The sequence below is a fragment of the Corvus moneduloides genome, chromosome 14, assembly GCF_009650955.1.
Source record: "Corvus moneduloides isolate bCorMon1 chromosome 14, bCorMon1.pri, whole genome shotgun sequence".
Lineage (NCBI taxonomy): Eukaryota > Metazoa > Chordata > Aves > Passeriformes > Corvidae > Corvus > Corvus moneduloides.
In genome coordinates, this window is record NC_045489.1 from 4,837,162 (window position 1) to 4,857,810 (window position 20,649).

At 42.1% G+C, this 20,649-nt stretch overlaps 1 long non-coding RNA gene across 9 annotated transcripts in view; it reads left to right on the forward strand.

Moving 5' to 3' along the window:
• Positions 1–20,649, forward strand: part of LOC116451012 — an 87,385-nt gene that overhangs the window by 42,268 nt on the left and 24,468 nt on the right. For 6 of the 9 annotated variants that reach the window (XR_004243043.1, XR_004243044.1, XR_004243051.1 and 3 more), the window contains 2 exons: positions 9,077–9,178; positions 10,756–10,845. This is a non-coding gene — a long non-coding RNA (uncharacterized LOC116451012). The remainder of the gene's footprint in view (positions 1–9,076; positions 9,179–10,755; positions 10,846–20,649) is intronic. The other 3 variants (XR_004243050.1, XR_004243047.1, XR_004243049.1) reach the window with 3 other exon arrangements.

Genomic DNA, 20,649 nt, shown 5'->3' on the forward strand with positions numbered 1-20,649 from the left:
AACATTTTTCTTGGTTTTGGAATGATTTTTACGCTTTTTATAGAACCAGCAGCTGAAGAGGTATCTGTTAGCTGCTGGGTTTGTGTTATAAGCCTGGCTGTACACAATATTGCTGGGATGTACTTTTTTGACTATTAAAGGCTCATTAAAAAAATTAAAGTCCCCACAATTTACAATATTTTCCATTGAAATAGCATGTTAACACATTTCTTTAATCAGTGTGTAACTGTCAAGGGAAAGAACAATTCATCTAGTATATGCATACATTAGGAAAAAAAAATTATCAGATTTAATTTTATTTGTTTTTTATTCAGGGCTTTTTTGAAGGAATTCCTGCAGGGAAATGGTTAATCTATTTTTAACTAAAGCTTACTTTTGTAATCTATCCAGTGCTTAGAGTTCTGTCATTGATCTATGATTTATGTGATTTAAACCACCTCTTGGCTGTAACATTGGTTTCTATCCAAGATGCTGAGCTGAATACTAATTACGAGATCAAATTTATGCTGTTGGGCTAAGCAGCTGAAGGAGCTTTCCATGCAGGACTCCCTTAAACCACGCCACCGTTGAGCATTAGTGGAATATTTGGTGAGGGGGATGGGGGAAAAAGCTGGAAAAGGGAAAAAAAATACAGCAGGAAAGCTGAAGTGTCCTTTGAAAGCTTTATTTTTAGTTCTCTTGAATGAGTGCACAGTGCTGGATGCAGAAATTCAGTGTGTGAATATGCACATGGGGCTGTTTTTCCAGCAGAATCTCACTAATTCCCCCTAACGACTGGGAAACCCACTGAGAAAAGCCAAATGGCACCAGCGAGCAAACAAATAAATATGATTGAGGAGATTTTATTCCAAGATGTATTTTATGCCTTTATTTTGACAAGTATCACGTTGTCAAAATGATTTATGGTTTTTCAGAGCATACCAGTAAATGCATTGTAGGATGGGTCCTTACAGGAAGAAAGTCTGGGGAACAATAGCTTTGCTTTGCCTCTCCTTAAAGCATTTTTGCTGAGAAATCAGCCAAGAGCACCAATTTGATAGGAAACATAGGTTTTCTTCAGTAAGAATGAGTAACAATTCCATTCTCCTGCATCAGCTTTGCAGAGGATGTTGGGACAGCAGCAATTTTCTTGGGGGGAAAGAGAGTCACAGCCTGTTCCAACAGCTCAGAATCCAAACCCCAGTCTGAACAAAAATGAAATTTTCTATTGGTATTTTATTGATTATAATGACTTTTGAGAGGAAACATGTTCCAATGCACCATTTGACTCTCATCTCTGTCGGTATAATGTTGAGGTGTTCCATTTTGATAGTGCTGAAATATTTTAGTTTGTTTAGGCTTCTTTAATTTTGGTTTGTTTATTAATTAATTTATTTATAGTGTATTTTCCTGTTTCCCAGTTCTTTGCCTTATATTTTGTTCCAATTGGGCAACTGGAACATCTTCAGCCTCCCACTGCACCTCATTAAAATGGAACATTTCCATAAAATGCTTTCTCAAACTCAACTTTGCCGGAATCTTTTTAGGAACTTTTCAGAGGTCTTTTAAGAAACTTTTATGTTCTGCACTTGGGAAAATACTGGGATTTCTCACAGAATTCCAGACTGTGACCATTTCTCCTGCTTTTTTAGCTGGGGAGTGGCTTGTTCTGCCCTCAGGGTTTGGGAAATGCTGTCTTGGCCAATGGATCAATGTGTGGGGGGTGTCCTCAGACACAGAGCAGGAGAAGGAATCGGATCCTCTGCTGTTTTCCCTGTGATATCCGTGTTGCCACCAGTGAGGATCATTGTCTGGAGCCCCATTTGGGGGGCTGTGTGTCCCCTCCCCTGGCAGGGGTTCCTGGAGCCAGCAGGTCTTCCTGCTCTGGCTGTAGGAGGCCCTTTAGTGGGGAATTAGTTTCCTTTTATCCTTATTCTTGCTCGCTTTAAAAACAAAACCCAAAGCAAATAAAAAACCAGAAACAGAAATAAAGCAAACAGAAAACCTTGAAGAAGTTTTTTCCAAGGGCAGTTTTAGACTAACAACCTCTGGCTGTGTATCTATTGCTCATGATCTTCTTCATTTATTATTTCTCCCATTTCTAATGTGGAGAAACTCATATTCAGTGAGATCCTTTTGCCTTTTCAAAATTCTATTATTTATAGTCCACTTGATGTCATGCTTGCTTTTAATGTGCATTGTTATAAACAATTACAATGGAAATAATCCACATTGTGCACATTTGGGGAAAAGCTTTTGCATATCCACATGTACACGTGATGCTGCAGCAGGATGTGCTTGGGGACAGTGTCAATGAGAGGTGCCACAGTTCATGATCCCATTTGTGTATTTTGTTGTCCTGTGATGCCATCATTACCTGCCCTCTCTATACCTACAGTAGATTCATCCCTAAACGCTGCCAGTCTTAAACGCAATGAATTTCCTTACAGGCTTCAGTCTGCAAAAGGGACATTATTAAAATTCCTGGATGAGCCCAGGGACGCTGGAGGACCCCCAGGTTGTGCCTGTGATTGCAGTCAGGTCACTTTGCCAGCTGACTGGAACCACTGGATATGAGACATTCCCTCACTGCTTCTGCAGGGAAATAATTTGCACTCTCGGTGATGTTGTTGATCTTGAATGATCTGAGGTAAAACAACAGAAGTGAGGATGGGTCTGGAGTTAATTGCTGTCATGGTCTGAGGGACTTCAAAGGGATGATTTTACCAGAAGCCTCATTAAATGGGTTGGATATTTTACTGTGCTGAACAGGTGGCCGGAGTGCTCCAAGGGGAAGTGTTTGAAGATGGGAAGCACCTCTGGGACTCTCCGTGCCCATGGAACCCAGGGCAGGGAGGAGCTCCAACTCCAGAGACTCCCAAGGTGGGCCAAGGGCTGGACATGAGTGAGGGAAGGCATTTGGGAGCCACAGACCCCAGGCCACCCCAGTGTGGTTCCCATCCTGAGCAGGAGCTGTTTCTTTGGAGCCTTGGCTTGTGGGACTGATGCTGTGGAAGGCACATGGGACTTGTGTGGCCTTGGGATGGTGGCTGTACCCATGGTCAGGACTCTGGATGCCATGGCAGCCTTTCTTCCCTCATCAGGCCTTGCCCTGATCTACACCTGCCTCTTACACAGAGCATAAACTCACTGAGGAACAGAGAAATCCTCTGTAAAATAGAATAAAGTAACATTCTAGAGGAAAGATATGCAATGTTTTGAATACGTATACATAGATACACGTATATATATACACACATTAAATATTTGTTCTGTTTTTCTTTTCTTTCTCTGCAGCAGAACTGCTAAATTAGCAATTATGGTTTTGGCAGTGACCTGAGGGGATTTCAACTGAAAGTTCAGAAACTAAAGTTGTAGTGATTTAACAGATCCGTGCGCTTACACCTGGGTATCTAAATGGGATTTATGCCTGATAGATAAGCAGGTATTTTGTAATCTTCATATATATATCAAGAGAATTTATTTCCTCAATCATCATAGAGTCATGGAACGGTTTGGGTTGAAAGGGACCTCAAAGACCTTCGTGTTCCATCCCCTGCCATAGGCAGGGACACCTTCCACCATCCCAGGTTGATCCAAGCCCCATCCAACCTGGCCTTGGACACTTCCAGGGATCCAGGGGCAGCCACAGCTTCTCTGGGCAAGGGAATAATGACAAGGAAAATTCAGATTTTCTCTATCTCTACTTCCATAGGGATGCTCCCTAATCCCACAGATGCAAAATTGAAGAGTAAAAGGTTTGAGCTCAACTCAGGCTGCTGAACATTCAAGATGAGAAAAACCCACCACACAAATCAGTTTTTTGCCCTTGGGAATCCATTTATCAGAAACACCCAAAAAATGCTTCTCCTTAAGTTTAAATCCCAGTAAACAAACACCAGAGAAATCCAAACCACATCAGGCATTTGGGATGCCCTTCTTAAGGAAGCAGCAGCGCTGGAAGAGCTGAAGTACCTTTAAAGCACGTCTGGGTTTTCATGGAAAATGGATATAAGTTCAGAGATAATTTATAAAAGAGCATAGGAGCTCTGTAGTTTCTGCAAACCAGTGGAAATTAATAAAACCCAAGGCTGGCTATTAGATAAACCCGAGCAGACAAAGTGTGTGTAACTACCCGTAGAGGGGCTGACATGATGAATGATGATGGATCCAAACCCATCTGAAGTTCTTTAGGAATAATAGCAGCATAAAGTCATTTCTATGGGGTACCTAAACGTGCCTGAAACAACAGTGTATTGACAGTTGCATATTATGCTAAGAATGACAAGTATTTATGATTGGAAAGTGTCTGGGCTGGGATTATCAGTTTTTGTAAACCTTATCTGGCTTCTTTAATCTTTGATTTAAAGACCCATCCAGAGATTAAAAAAAGAGGGCTGATTCCTAGAGTTGTCCTGCAGAGATAGTAACTACCCCCTCAGCTCATGACAATCAGCAGTGCCTGGTACCACACAGGTGTTTTCCTTCTGGAGGAGTGAATGTTTTCCTTGGGGAACAGCTGGGGAGAGGCACCTGTGTAGCAGGAAGGAGGGTGAGCAACAGCTCAGCTCAATTAAATTAATCTCAGCTCAACTAAACTCCTTCCTAGGACTGGGAAAGAAAAATCCTCCTGTGTGGTGCCAGTTGTGTCTAGTGAGTTTTATATTAATGCAATTGCAAATGTTGTTGAGTTTGCTGTTTGGGGGTCTTTTAAGTGTTTTTGTAAAATTTATGGTCACAGTAGTTGTGGTTAAATGTGGCAGCTGAAGAAAAAGAATGGGTGTAAATGTAGAGAATGGACAGAAATGTGTGTAAGCACGAGGGGCATGCAGTGGAGTTCTAGAATTAAAATGCCTCTTGTGCAGAACTGCTGCCTTCCAGTTGTCTTTGTGCCTCTGGGGTGTTGTTGTCCTGTTCAAATGAGAGTGAGAGATTTTGATGTCAGGTTTCTCTGAGAGTACGACAAACACAACCTGCGTTTGTCTCAGGTTTAGAAGGAGAGAAAGCCTTGTGCCATGCACAGATTGATTTCCAAAACCTGAGGGTTTCCCATTCTCCCTAACCTTGGCTAACACACTGCAGCAATGTGTTCTTTGAGCGTGTTGATTCTCTTAGGTCTGTAAGAGCCTTTGAGACAGAGCTGATTTTTTCAGCGTTGACTGTGGAGATTTGTGACTTCAGATGTGAATGTCCCTTTCTCAACCCTGCTCCAGTGACCCACTGCACAGCAAGTGTCTCACATTATAAAGTGCTTATTCACAGAGGGCTCTGACCAAGGCTATCTGGAGGGTGGGAGATGCTTTCCTGGCAATGGGATGTGAACATCGTGGGGCAGATCTTCAGCCGGGATAAAAGTCCTGCTCGGTCTCTGCAGCTCAAAGGACGTCTGTTAATTCATGTGGAAAATTCGCGACCCCGGAGAGATCACAAAGTTCAGTGTCCTTGAGCGAGTGCCACACTTTGCAGTCAAGATCAAAATGTCTTTCTCCCTCGAATTCCCTTGAATTTTGATTTTTCTAGAAGTTCTTTAAATTGTTTTATACTGAAACCTATGGTATTATCGAAGAAAACTTTGAGGAAGGCTCTGTGTGTTCTTCCCTTTCTCTTTTATTAAGTTATTGAATTTCCACACTGGTAGGAATATGGAGCCCTGAAATCTCACCTGGATCCTTTGCTCATAGTCTGTGCAGATGCTGAGCTCTGGTGTGGCCATTATCACCATAGCAACCATCCAGGACTTTATTTGGTTATCCTTGAAGAGCCTCAATCTTTGATTTCCAGTTTAATTACATCAAGAATTTGAGGAACGTCTCTTAGCTGGAGGATTTTGGAGGGCAGACTGGGAGCTGGTTTGCTGCCAGGGATGTGTTCTGGGCACTTTTCTCTTGTGTTTTGGTGGAGTATTGAGAGGTGGGATTGCCTTGTGCTGGAGCAAATCCCCTGAGCAGAGGATTTGCAGGCTCCTTGGCATCGGTGCAGTGCAGCCAAGCAGACTTCAGGCAGTGCAGCTTTCCTCCTCTCCTTTGGAGAGCAGCAAGGTACTTGGAAAAATGAATCATCTCCTGGCACAAAATCTTTCCTCCCTTTCTGCAGGAGTTTTTGTCTTCTCCTTGGGGCATCAGACTGCTGATGGTTGTGCTTGTTCACCTCTCAAGACACAGGTCATTTGACTTGAATTCAAGCCAACTATCCCACGAGGGTGATGTGCTGTTGAGAGGAGCATCACCCTGGGGACAGAAGGGACCATCAGCGTCACTTCACACACCTGGCTACATAGGAGTTGGGGAGAGGTGTAGGAAGTTTTTGCTATTGTCCCCAAATGCCTGTTTTCAGCCAGGGAATGAGCCCTTTGTCCATCATTCAGATGTGTCAGGGGATCTTTTTCTTCCTTTTCGATCCCTGGTCCGTGCTGGAGGTGATGATGGATGTGGAGTGCAGTCCCGTGAGGGTACCCTGTCATTAACACCAGGGCTCCTTCCCCCTTGATCCAGCCACCAGGACCTGAGTGCAGCTGTGTTTCACAGCCCTGCCATGTTTGATGGAACCTGTTATTCGTGTGTGATTCTTTCCTCATTTATTTCTTTATTTTTAATATATTGCACAAATGCATGCAAACACATCTCAGAGACCTCCCCCCCTCCCCATCAGCTTCTCATCACAGCTTCTGCTGGAAGTCAGGCAAAGTTATCTTTACTACTGTGAATTTTATCAACTTGAAATGTAAACAATTAAAAAGAAGTGGTTTCAGGCAGCAAGGTGGCCCTTGAGTGCTGCAGTCAAGTGTTGCATTTATGCACTGAACTTTCAATTTTTTTTTCCACATTATTTTCTTGCACTCATTGCTTTATGTGAGGCCATGGAGCAGATGAAATGAACCATTGGGAGGGAATGTGGAAGCTGTTGGTGTACAAAATGCTGTCAAATGGACAGAGGTTTATTATTTCCCTGCCCAGCCCTTCCAATCTTTTTGGTTAATAATGATTTGCCTTATTACATAGCAATCACAGAAATGATTGAAATGGCAGAAAAGCTGAAGTTTGAAAACCTGAGTACTCAGTGTGGGAGAAAACTTTGCTCTTGAGAAGGTCTGTCACCTTTCCTTTGACTTACAAAGGGTTTCTCTACAGAGATCAGTGTTGGAAAGGTGCTGGGAGCATGGCACAGTCCTGAGAGGCATTTTAGATAAATCCAAGTTTATTGATAAAAAGATTTGTGAGTGGCTATTCAAGAGCAATCTACTGCTCTCTGAAGGAGAGAACCTGCTCTCTGCTCTTCACAGGTGGGAGGTTCTGGCTGGGGTGAGACCCAGTCTCTGGTGTGCTCCTCACTGGTGCAGTGGTGATTCCCCCCATGGTCCTGGGGGTGACAGGGGACACCTGTGCCAGCTGTGCTGCCCCTGCCTCCCCACCAAGTCCCTGGTCTGGACTGGGTCAAGAACCTGAAAGCCAAGACCTGTTCCTAGCAGCAAATCCATCAAATAGAAACCCTGTACTTATTTGAGAGCCATTCTGTTATTAACAGAGGGACTTGATGGTCTTGGAGATCTTTTCCAATATAAGTGGTTCTGTGATTAACAGCATTCTTAGAGCAATTTTAGCACATAATTCCCTGTTCCCAAAGGTGACCCCAGAGCAGGTGATCCCTGCGGCAATGCTCTCCAGGTCCTTCTCCTTTTCCCAGCAAGAAGCTTTATCTCCAAGCTGATGCCAACCCTGCTGCCTCTGCCAGTTCACTTTGTGTGATGCATTTCCTAATTTGTGCTATTTTGACCTTCTCCAGCAGAAGGTGTGGTAGTCCTTCAGTGAAGGGCTGTGGAAGTGCCCTCGGGTCCCTCTCCCTCAACCAGTGAGTGCCCTGCTTGAAATGCTTCCTTTCCTGTTGCCTAAAATTCAGGATTGCTTTGCTCTGTGCAGCCACATCCCCCGGCCAGCCAGCAGAGCTCCTTGCAGCCAGCAGGCTCTTCTGGAGACTCAGGCTTCCTGGATTCCATTAACATTTTGTTAATGAAATAGTGCTTTGTCAAAGAGTCTTGAAAACTTAAAAGGGTATTTAAGCTTCTTCCATGAGTCAATACCATGTAATGTCAACATTACCACGAAGGGATAATTCAGAGATGTCACACAAAGCTTGTGTTATGCCATTTGCAGTCTGGCAAAACAGCTCAGCATTTATGTTGTTTAATCCATCTTCAGAAATCTTTTGTTCTGAAAAAGTTTGAGATCAATCTTGTCAGTATTTACTGACACAAAGCTGATGTAAGTCACTGTGCTCCTATTGACTTCATCTGAGTTGTAACGATTTACCCCAGGCTCGAATTAAGCCCAAATTAGGCATATGAAGAACTCAATACCAAAACTTTTAAGGAAGATGGAACTGAATGGCACAGGTCTTGGAAATGAGAATGTGGATGGAAGTAGAGTGAAGCAAACAGTTTGCAATAACCTGGGACAGTACAGATACAATTTGAAGAGACTTAAAGAAAGATAACCTTATCTAAAGCTATGCACTGACGAAATACTGCATTTCCCTGGCTAGAAGGAAAGAGGAAATACAGAACTGGAGTTCAGATCTGAGTGCTGCCAGTGAGACTAGGGGCGTGGGGACTGAATTCCACAATGCACGTGGCTGCAGTGTCCTGGGCTTATGGTGCTGTCACAGCAATTCTGGTCAAGGTACACAAAACCTTTCTTCCATTTCTCCTCTCTTTCTTTTTTTAGCAATTCTGTAATCACGCCCACCACAAAAGGAATTTGTTTCATCCTCCTGGACACTGCAGTGATGCTGTTTGTTTTACTTTTGTACTTTTTAATCCTTTTCCATTAAAGCTCTCTCTAATTGATGTATTTGAATACAGTGAGCGGTGGCCTCAGCTTGCTGTGAAGAAAATAGACTGCCTTACTTCATCCTTGGCTGAATCCAAAATGCTTCCTGTGATTATTTCTTGGCTGTGTTAAATCTACTTCCCTTTCAGACTCCACAGATATATGGGGTCAACCCTGCAATATCTGAAGTGATGTGAAGTTCTTTAAAACTTCATATATTTTGGTGGCAAAGGTTTAGCATTTCATTCACATGCAGGATTTTTGTTTCCAACCAGGCATTGTGGAAGCAGACAGCATCCCAGACCTGTGGAGGAGCTCAGCAGGGGGAGAAAATATTCCCAATGTCGTGTTGCTGCTGGTGGCTCAGGTATGCCAAGGTAATTTGCAGGTTTTTTGGGAGTAAGGGATACTTTCTGGCTTGATTGCACACAGCAGGAAGAAAAATAGCGTGAGGCTCTTCATTTGTACTTTTATGCTATTTTACAACCCAGGAAACATTTGGGGCATAAATGGATTGCTCTTGCAGCCTCCTTGCTCCAGGTGAGGTCAGAGCAAGAGCAACAGGAGTGAGGACAAAACACGGACAAAAGGAATCATGTTGCAAAAGCAGGGTTGGAAACCCTCTGAGAGCAGGTTTGAGCACAGTGTGTGTTCCTTACAGTGTGAAGAGGCCTCAAAATGCTCTTCTGGAGAGATGCCTTGTCCAAACTGGGCTGTAGCTGTGTATGTGCAGCTCGAGCATAATTTGGCAATTAAATTAAATTTTAGCATTATCTCACAGATCTCAGTAAACTTGATCAGGTGCTTTTAAGGAGTAATGCATTTGCTAAGTAGAAAAATGTGAAAAAATCCCACAAATGTTACATAAGAAGAGGAATCAGACATAAAGTCTATGATCCATCTTGGCCTGCTGTTATAACCCAAATGTGGAGGGAGCACAGTGAACCTGAAACATCACAGTCAGCACTGCAGCAAAATGAAGCATGGCAATGGAGGGGATGTTTAAATTGAGGTTAAAAGAAAAACAAACCCAGGGACTTCTAATAAAAAGAAAAAATTGATATGGGGAGTAATGCAAGTGTATCTGTGAAGTGCCATTCAGGCACAGACTGTCCCAAAGGCTTTACAGCTTTTAATAAAAATACAATGTGAATAAGAGGAGGCTGAGAAAGCAGTGCAGGATGATGTGCATTTTAATCTAGTATTTAAAAAAAGAGAAAAAAAGTCCTTGGAGACAACAGAAACTGAAGAACTGTTACAGGTGGGAGAAACTGTACAGAGGTGGGATTCGTGTCTGAGGTGTGGATGTTGGAAGGAGGAGGAATGTGGCCCCATCAGGTGTGTGATGGGAGCAGGGAGAGAGACCCTGCTAACTCAGTGCAGTGGGATTAAATCCCGGAGATGCCACTGGCCTCTCCCAGTAGCAAAGAGGAGATTCCCTTGCAGATGCAGAGCTACTACATCTCATAAAACGAGGTGTTACAATGACTTAATCGAAATAGTTTTTAGAAGTATCAAGTGTCTGTTACAAAGACTCCACAGACAATCCGTAAAACCATTATGCTTCTGTTTCTTTACAAATCCTTTTCTGATTTTCTCAACCTCATCAATGATATTAAACATCTGTACCTGAACCTGCATGTCCCCTTGTCTCAGTTCTCCGTGTCTAAATTTCAGACAACAGAGTTTTCTTCTGTACTTTTCTATATTTCCTGTGTAAGTGGTAAATTCTGGGGCAAGCAGCTCTGAATTACTCTGTGTTTAGACAGTGCCCATCCAAGCAGAGCCCTTATCTTATCTGGGGGCTTCCAGGTCTGACCACGGAACAGGTACTTTCTGAACCAAGCAAAATATTTCCTCCCTATGGCATTAAATTGGGTAATTGAAAGAAATCAGTGTTTTTGCTGCTCCATCCTGTGCTGAACAAGTGTTTATTGTAGTTTCCTTGTTTCAGGCAGTTTGAACAGAGGTCTGTGGTGGTCCAGCTTGTTGGAAACTTTTGTGCTCAAACCAGGAGGATGCTACAGCTGGAGCTAATACATGAGTAAGTTTTCTGGAGGCCATTATGTCTCCCAGGGTTTTGAGGTTTTCTCTAAAGGAGACATTGCTCTGTGTGTGAGGGAGTGAGAAAGAGCATCGCCTCAAGGGTTTCAGTTATCACACTGTCTAAATATCCCTTATTTTTAGTTAGAGTCTTCTGAATATGAGATCCCACTACAGGTAGGTGAAGTGACCTCTTTGGGTTTGAATCTGCTCCTCTCTGGCGGATGCAAAGCTGCAGCTTTGAACAGGAGCCCCCTCCTGCTCTGTGCAAAGCTCTTTGAATTGCCCCTGATAGGCTTCTAAGGCTCCCCGGTTGCATGTGAGGCACTTTGAAGATGAATACCCAGAATGAGGGAAACATGAAACAAAACTGACTCCCTTATGTCAGAGTGAGCAGCAGATTCCTCAAAGACCTGCAGCACAATGGTGTTCTTTGGTGGGTGAGAGGAAATAGCCTGTGGTTCACCAGCTCGTCAGAGCAGAGTAAAATTGCACAGGGTTGTGCTTTGGGTGGTAGAGCAGCAAAAGAAAGGTTTTGGGGGGGCTCCACAATATTCAAGTCTGGCAAAACTTGTTTCAGGTTGGCTTCCTTGGGTCTCACTTGATGAAGGGAAATTTATTATTATTAATTTTTCTTCCCCCAGAATTTTGCTGTGTGTTCAAGGTGACAGATGTGCCACATCTTCTTGAGGGAGAATATTTTCCTTTGTCTCCATGAAAATCCTCATCCCAGCTCCTTAAACTCTCAGGATCCACCATAGTTTTCTGGTACATTTTGGTGGTGACCACCCACAGTCCTGGGAGCTGAAGGGCCCTTGGGGGGGTGGCACAGCTGTAGGAAGTTTTTTGTTATTCGCCTTATTCCAAATATTACTGTGACAGTTGGCATGAAAATATCCATTAGTATCTTTTTTAAACCTGATGGATCAGTTCTTCTGGCCCCAGTGTGCGATCCAAAAGTTTTCATTAGCATCAGATGGATGAACCCATCTCTTTGAGCAGTTAATGGACTTGTGATGCAAAAAAATGGAACTGGTATCTCAGGAGAGACTGGGTGTGGGAACAGAAGGGAGGGGAACAGGAAAACAGATTAAAAACCACCAAGAGAGATTTGTTAATAGTGGTTGGAGATATTCTTCTCACCTGTTCCGGGTGACTGTTCAAATGCAGATGTGCGAACTCCTCTAAAGTAAATGAGGAAAAGCAGAACGCTTTGGGTCATAATTCTTTTCCATATGTGATAGATCCCACTTCCTTCCAATCAATTAATTGCATCCTAAAAACATCTATTTCTCACCATTGACTTTAAAGGGATTTTAGATGAGTGGCTCAGATATAGCTGTCTACACAGTAAGTGATTAAAGTTGGGTTAGATGAGCTGGCAGACTACACGGGGTTTTTTTCTTCCTTCATGCCAACCCTAAATCAAAAGGCATCTCATCAGAGTATTATAAAATACAGCCTTCAGAGGGAGAGTCTTCTACTTCCATATTCTGGCATCTGAAGGGAGGAGGGAGACTCCCATCAATTTAGAGAGAGGTAAAGATTTCATCTCCCTCTAGAAATCATGGCCATAATGGGAAATTCAGACATTTATGAGACCTGCTTAGCCAAGGCAGAGCTGAGCATGTGGATGTTTCTGTTTGTCTTTGTAGTGTTGCAGCAAAAGCAGGATGAGAGATTATTTTTAGGGGTTATTTTTGATCTTTTTTCCCCCCCTCTTTGATTAAGTTAATAGCCCAACTTGTACCTGGGGAGGGGCAGACACAGTCCATGTGACCTCATAAAATAAAACCTCTTATGAGCCCTCTCCCTGTGACAGCAAAATGGGGATAAACTGGGAAATAGGGCTGAATGCAGGTGTTTATTGATTGGGAACCTCCCAAAGAAGCATTTACCAATTCACCAGAGAGGAGTTCTCACAAAAACCTCTTGCAAGTTGTGCCTCGTTTATGTTTGAATTTTAAAACCAGGTAAGGCTGTAAGAGAGATGAGCAAGTTACTGGCAACTGGTGAATATTTCCCTTGGATTTCAAAATTTGGCAAACCTTGAATATACTATAAATACCTCTTACATGCCATAAATATCCATATATTTTAAGGCAATGTGAATTCCAAGGACAAGAGAAAGCAGAGCAAGAACTGACTTAGTTTTAAATCAGAACGGAAAGCGCATTTGTTTCCTCTAAATGTTAATTTCTCAACATAATGGGTAAAGTATCAAATTATTATTTAAACCTACAAATAAAGTGCAGGTCCCTTTTCTCATCTCTAAGTAATGTTCTCCTGCCAAAGGATAGGCATGGCTGTATTTTTTCCTAATGGAATCTGCATATTTTTGCCCTGATAGTCCACTGCCGAATATTGATGGTGCAATAATTGGCTCTTTATTGGTATATTGTGTTTTCTTGGAGATTTTTCGACTTCCTGCAGTAAATCCTTTTGGAGTTTTACTCCTTTTATGGTTTGGTGTTTACAAAAGTTGATAATTCTGCTGGAACTGCAGGACTGTGAATAAGACTCAGGATTTTGATTTGTTATATGTCATGTATGGGTAGCTGGTATCTCTCCTTTTATCTTTTTTAGTAGAAATATCTCAGTTGTTGCTGTCTATATTTAGCAGGAGACCTCAATCTCTCTCCTCTATCTGTTTTCTCCTATTTGTCCCTGGCTTGAAGGGTTGGTGGCACTCAGTGGTGGATAAATGCAAGGAAATCTAATAATGCCTTTCTAATATACCCATTTATCTGCTATCATATTTTATTTTAACTCTTCATGCAACTGTGCAATCATTGCTCCGTTGCTATAATTGGATTTCAAAGCATATTTGTGCCATTTAATTACATCTATAGCTTCTCTATAAGCGTATTCAGAGTAATTAGTAATCTTCTACTTTTTAGTGGAGTTATATTTTATATCAACTGTGCTCATTTTTCTCTTCAAATTCTTCAACACATTTGCACCAGTTTTGCTTTTTGCACTGGAATTTCTGGCATAAATAATCATTAAGGGTTTTTTTTTTTTTTTCTCTCCCCACTGTGAATGTGAACAGAGCCTAATCCAGCTTTCACTGGAGTCAATGGTAATCTTTTCATTTCCTTCGGTGAAAACTGGATCAAGTTAATAGATTGCAAATTGCATTCAAGGCAAAGTCACATCTTATCATAGAAATAGTTGTGTAGCAGCTCCTGGGGTATTGATGGAAGGTGCAAAATTGATTGTTTCCATTTTTTCTTACTGGATATTTTATAGATTCTCTTATCCAACTTTATTAATTTTTTAGCCCATAAGTTAGGACATTGCAAAAACATTTAAAAGATTCATTTTAACCTGATATTCATGACAAATTAAAAACTTTTCCTCTTGAAGAATTTTTTAAGTGGATCTAGAACTTTGCTTTCCAGATCCCAAGTTTATCTGTTCATCTCCACTAGGATGCTTGAAACTGGGCATTTTTAAGTTTTAAAAATATTTTGTCTTCATTTTTAATTGCAAACCAAATATTTCACAATTTTTTTTTTTGCTAGATCTCTCATTTCAGAGCTGTGTCAGTTCACGGACAGAATTAGTCCTCTTGCTGCTGAATATGAAAACCTGCAAGCACTTCCCTCTAAAAGTGTAATTCCAGCAAATTACATTCCCAAGTAGGCAGAAATTTATCATGTTCACTTTTTCCAACATGTCAATTTTGCCACTGTGGGGTGGTAACTATATGTACTGAGTAAGATCTTTATTTTTTTAAACAAAATTATTTCTACTGGCTCGTTGAGGAGTTATTTTTCTCTCCTGCACCGCTCCCGCTCTGTTGATTAGAGGTTTGTTGCTTTGGTAATGTGCTTCTCCTCCAGGCTGTTAATGATTACAGACACCTCTCTAACCTGTAATTTTGGGGGAAGGTTACTGACAAGGTGAGATGACAACAATTGTAATTGTTTTTATGGCTTAGAAATGTCCTTCATCTTTGCTGGCCACGTGTCAGGACTCAGGATTTAGAGTGAAAGTGGAGCTGATGCCCAGAATTAGAGACACTTTCTTGTGCTATTTATTCCCAAATTGTGCCATATTGTAAGGTTAGAAAGAACACTGTGAAAGACAGTAAACTGTTATTTAATTCTGAATGAAACATCAATGCAAGTGGTGCCTATTCCATCCCCAGCAGAAGGTGACTTTGGGAGGTTGAGGATGGAGCCCCTTGGATCTCCAAGGAAAGGTGCTCATCCTGGTGTGATTTTAGAGCCTCAGGAACCTTTGTGAGCTGGAGCATCTTCAGTTTCAAAAGGCAGGATAACAATTACTTGTTCATCCACCCTCTTGATTGAAAAGAGAGAAAAATTGAACTGTTTGCATTGGAGATTTTGTTATGTTTCCAGCATAGAGAAGAGTTGTTTATGAGCCTTAAAAGGAAAAAACCCCTTAACTACAATAATTTCATTACTAACCATTTGAATGGAGCAGCATGAGCACCCAGGCACCTGAAATTCCAACCTTAAATCCTGCAGTTCTTTGCATGTTGTGAGTAGGTGCCTCACCACTGATGGGAGCCACATTCCCACGTCACGGGGACACTCCTCATCAGAGGCTGGATTTTTCCAGTGGATGCCTATGAGCACTTTGCTCTGAAATTTTGTCAAAGAATGACTGGTGTTTTGTCACTTTAAAACCATGGAAACATCACAATGTTCTTTTAGAAATGACTCCAGGAATTAATTGCAAATGACTTATTAATGAAACAAATACTCAGCTGTCACTAGAACCAAACTCCACGATCCGCTTAATGATTATTTTGTGAGAAAACACTTTTGTGTTTGTTTGATCTGCCTCGTGCTAACAGCAGTAGGAAAAGAGAGAAGCATTTGGTGTCGGAGTGGAAACTTGAAACTGGAGAAAAGGAGAGGAAAAACATCAGCCAATGACTGGGATATAGGTGAGAAGGCCAAAGAAAGAGCAGATCCCTAACAATTGTGTTGGAAAGCTGCTCCCCCAGGCAGGCCTGGTTGGGTAATAAAGGTTAAATCTGGGGACAAACAGGGGAATCTGGCAGGGAAGGGCTTCACAGTAACATTAATTCAGCCACATTCCGTGTCCTGAAAGTGAGCATGAAAGAATTTACCTCGTATGGGGTGAGTAAATGTTTGCAAACCGCAGAGAGACTCTCAAATCAATGTGAAATATCAGCTGTAGCTCTGCAAATGACAATAAAAATAAATGCTGCTAATCAGGGAACGTGCATTCCTCACGGCTCTGGCATTGGTCTGGGATGCACGACCAACCTTCCCTGCCCAGAACTGTGTGCTGGACCCATGGACCTTCCTGGGTGCCCATGGGCCACCCAAGGGAGATTTTTCCCCAGGCAGCTCGCTGAAGCCGTGCATTTTCCCAAGAGTTCCCCTTTGCAAGGGCCAGATATAAATAGGTAATAAAGCCTTTCCATGGCTGCTGTTTACAAGAGCAGGAACACGGGGCAGGACACAAGCGCAGCACATCCGCCCGCCTTGGGAACACATCTCAGGTGTCCTTCTGCTGGTGCTGCTAAATTATTTACCACTCAGCAAGCCTGTGCCTGCGTGAGATACTGAGAGGAGGGAATCTGAGGTGAAACCCCATCCGTTTACCCAGAGCTGACACTGGAATATTCATTATCACATTAAATCCAACCGCAGTGAAAATGAAGGCTTCCGTTGATTATGTGCTTGCATAAAAGGCTTCTTTGGTGGCAAGCCCGTGTGCCAGAGATCTGAATATAAAATCTAGTAAGTGGAAACCATTTTTTTTATGGTAAATTTGCCTCCTTGGAAGTTATGAGACTTGGCAGGTTTAAATTATGTTTTAAACCTGTGGTGGATTATGTGATTTTTCTAACTGGCCGCAAGCAATACGAGATGAGCACACACCACCCCAATCCCAGCCACAGGCCTGAGCCAGGATTTCCAATGCAAATAAAAAAGAAATGCAGATTTTATATGCAGGAATGGTGCATATTTATCTCAGTGCAGTGTTGATTTGGCAAGGTTGGTGGGGAGGTCTCCCCTTTGCGAGTGCTCAGTTTGCACTCACTGCCTTTCCCTGTCCCTCTTCATCCCGAGTTTGTGCTGGAGCAGAGCAAGAGCACAGCTCAGAGAGGGGTTTGAGGAGCCCATTGGATTTATGATTGTGGAAAAGTACAGGAAAACACATAAGATTAGCCAAAAAAGACATGAGGTTTTTTCTTATCCATCCATCCATGCTTGCTCCTTCCCTGTCTTCCTCTTCCATCAGGGATTCCTGCTGAATTTAAAGACTCAATTAAATCATCTTCTCTGGGAGGCAGAAGAAAAATTAGAAATGCTGAGATGAAGCAGCACCACGTGAATGAAGGGCCATCTCTGGAGCAGGTTGTCCCACCAGGAAGCAGGAGGTCAGGATCTTCTGGGTCACTTAGGGCTGTAAATGAGCTCCCAGGAAAACTGGCACAGCAAGGGCTGGGTTTGGTGGCCGTGGGCATGTACAGGGATGTGAGAACAAAACCTATTTCTGTTGGTGCTGAGAACGAGGATTCGCCCACAATTAGTAATTTATTGAAAGGTGTGACTGATTGCATCAGCACAAATAATTTAAAAGTAGATTAAAAAAAAAAATCAACATTCTCCATCCCATAATACTTACAGAAGACTCTAATTTGGCAGACAACAGGTAAGAAACAAGATGATCAGAAACCAGATTGGCCTGGTCAAAGATGGAGATGGATAAATCTTGATTTGGAGTGTGGTTGCAATGAAACCATCGTCTTCCAGGAAATCCTGGGCTTTTTTCTGGGAATCCTGGAGATACTTAATGGCACATTCCTCCCTTTATGTCTCCTGTTTTCATCTGTAATTGGCAATGTATTTTGTAAGAGAGAATAAAACAAACATCCGGTAGATAGAAAAGCACCAAGAACCTTCAGCTTTGCCTAATCCCCGTAGACAGCGCAGAGAGAAACAAAATGATCTGTAACTATAATTGAGAGGCAAAAAAATCTATGTTTAATAAACATTTAAAAGAAGAATTACATGTGCCACAAATCCCCTTTTATATTGCACTTAAAATCTCCTTACCTGCCCTTTAGTTTTCATGGTTTTCCTTATCTTCAGTGTCACTTAATCGTATTTCAACAGGATTTGCTTCCTCGCTGCCCATCTGCTCTTTCTTTCTAGCGCAGCATTAATGCCACAACGCCATCCCAGTAGTTCCCTTCTATGACACTTTGATGTCAGACACCCGGGGATTCAGGTTTTTTTCATTCAGGTTCAAACAGAAAAGAAAAATACCTGTTTTGGGGGAGTGACAGATCCTGGTTTCAAATGGAAATGTCCAGAGCAGGGCAGGGGATGAAGGGGAGGCGAACACAGCTTGGACTCCTGTTGCTGTGGAACGTTGGGATCTAGTGGTACTCTGTCCTGCTGCTGGCCATGGGGAGCTTCTCCTGGCCCTGGGGAGATGCACTGCTCTGCTTCAAGTCTGTGCTAACAAAGGGTCAGCCTCTGAGGATATTAACAAAATCAATTAATGAGTGCAGCGGGCAAGGCTGGGTTCACCCCTGGACACTCACCTGGCCTGTGTGGGCTGCCCAGTTGGATCTGCATTTGCTGAGTTAGAGGCATCATTTGGAGAGTCTTCATGTGGCTTATTAATCCTAAAATAGCGTTAGATTAATAATCTTTGTATTTATATCTATATTTTATTTATTTGCAGCGTTAAGGAAGACTTTGTGTATTGTGTCTCACCAGTTTAGGAGCATAATGGTGTGGGAGGGTCCCCTGGAAAGGGGAGAATGTTTTTCTTTAGTGTTGACAGGAACTCTCCCAAAAGAGTCTGCAGTAAAAAGCTTTTAAAAAAAAATTAATTATATAAATCCTTTCTAATTGATCATGTAGTTGTGAATTAGTCCTTAGGTCACTCATGGGAGCAGGTCTGTGGTACAGCTGGGGATATTCTCTTTTACTCCACTGCCTTTGCTGGGCATTGAACTCTTATGATAATTCATAAAACACCCTTTTTTAAAGCTATCCAATGTCTGCAGGGATCAATACTTGAACCTCTATTCTTGAAAGATTTTTAACTTAAATATCAAGTTGGGATTGTTTTCTTATAAGAAAGTGTCCCAAAGTGCACGTAATCCAAATTCTGAGGTGTTTGTGCCAGCAGAGCTCACTCTTGATATTTCCAAATAATATTTGCCTCAGATCTCACAAGGCAGAGCAGCGTTTGGTAGGTTGCAGGATTCCAGAAATTCCTCTGTATCTGCGTGGGGATCAGGCTCAGAAGATGCTCATTCATGCTCAGTGTTGTAAGACAAAACACATCAGAAGCTGGATGTGCTAAAGCAGTGCCAGAGCCTGTGCCCCTCCCCTCCTGGAACACAACTCTGGACTTGCTCCTTGCTCAGTCTGGGGTTGCCTGAGCTGGTTTTGGTGGGAACAAACTGAAGTGAGGTGGGGCCACTTGAGTCTCGTCAAGGAAGGCTGCCCAGGAGGTGACAGGGGACAGAGGAACACCTTGGACAGACCTTAAAGGACACGTTTAGAAAGAAATGGTAGCTTGGAGGAAGATGAAAGTGCTTTTCTTCAGGTCACAGATGTGACAGTGAGAGGGAAGAAGGCAGCAGAAGCAGTCAATGAAGCTGAAGTGGAGGATGCAGCTGAGGCTGAAACCTTGAACAATGAGAGGAAGGGGTTTGTTCCACTTTGATTTGGTCAATGAATATGTGGTGAAGACAAAATAAGCACAGATTATCTGGGGCAAGAGGTTTTAAGAGGAAACATGGGACAGATGTCTGAGGCAGAGGAGAAACCACCACAAGTTTGGCCATGGGACTAACACAAATGAAAGGGTTAGAAAAGGAGGGGAGGCTTTAGCAGTGGAAACAGGAGCTAGCGAGAAAACGGAAAATTAAGACTACTCTGAGCCACATGGCAAGCATTGTTTATTGTTATTATTATTAATTATTATTACTATAATTATTGCTATTATTATATTAACTAAAGGCTGGCTTGAATCTTATAAACAGCTTCTGCCAGAAAAGGAGAAAACAAGCTGTAAATGTTGACTTTTAATTCTACCCTGTTTATTAAGGACTGTTAGTTCTGTTTTGCTAATATCTTGTAAGTAAACAGAGTGAGAAAATTCAGTGATGATAAAGATGATGAACCACTGAAATTTGGTTCCACACTGGGCACATGAGGGAGAAAAGGATGCCAATTAATGCATTACTAAAAGAGCAACACTACTAGGAGTAATAATACTGGTTCTCTATTATTGATGGTTGATTTTAGAAGAGAGAGAGTTCATGTTTGGCCCAGAGCAGTCGACACGAGCCCTGAAGGAAGGGAAAAAACCCTTTAACCGAGCAGAAATTTCAGTCATGAGCTGTTAAAGGAAGTTGAGCTGAATATTGAGGAAAATTCAAAAAGATAAAAACGACTTCAATTTGGTAGTTCTTCACTGGTTCTGCAGTTTGGCAGCTGTCAACATCTCAAAATATCATCTCACCCAAACTGTTGAAAGAAAGAAACCCTTTGATTTTTCCCTTGAGACTCCCAAGCTGAAAATGGACTCTTTGTAGTCTCAGCCTCGTTTCAGACAGTTTTTTTTAAAAAAAACATTCTTGCTGGCAGAAACAACTAATTCATAAATAGACTCTCTGTTAATTAAATAAGTTTTATCGCTTTAACTTGCCTTTCAAAATGAAAAAGAAAGTAAATCTCTAACATTTCCTGCTTTATTATGAATCTTAAGGGACTAAGCATCACATTTCTTGCATCATTAATAATGCAAATTAGTTTTTGTT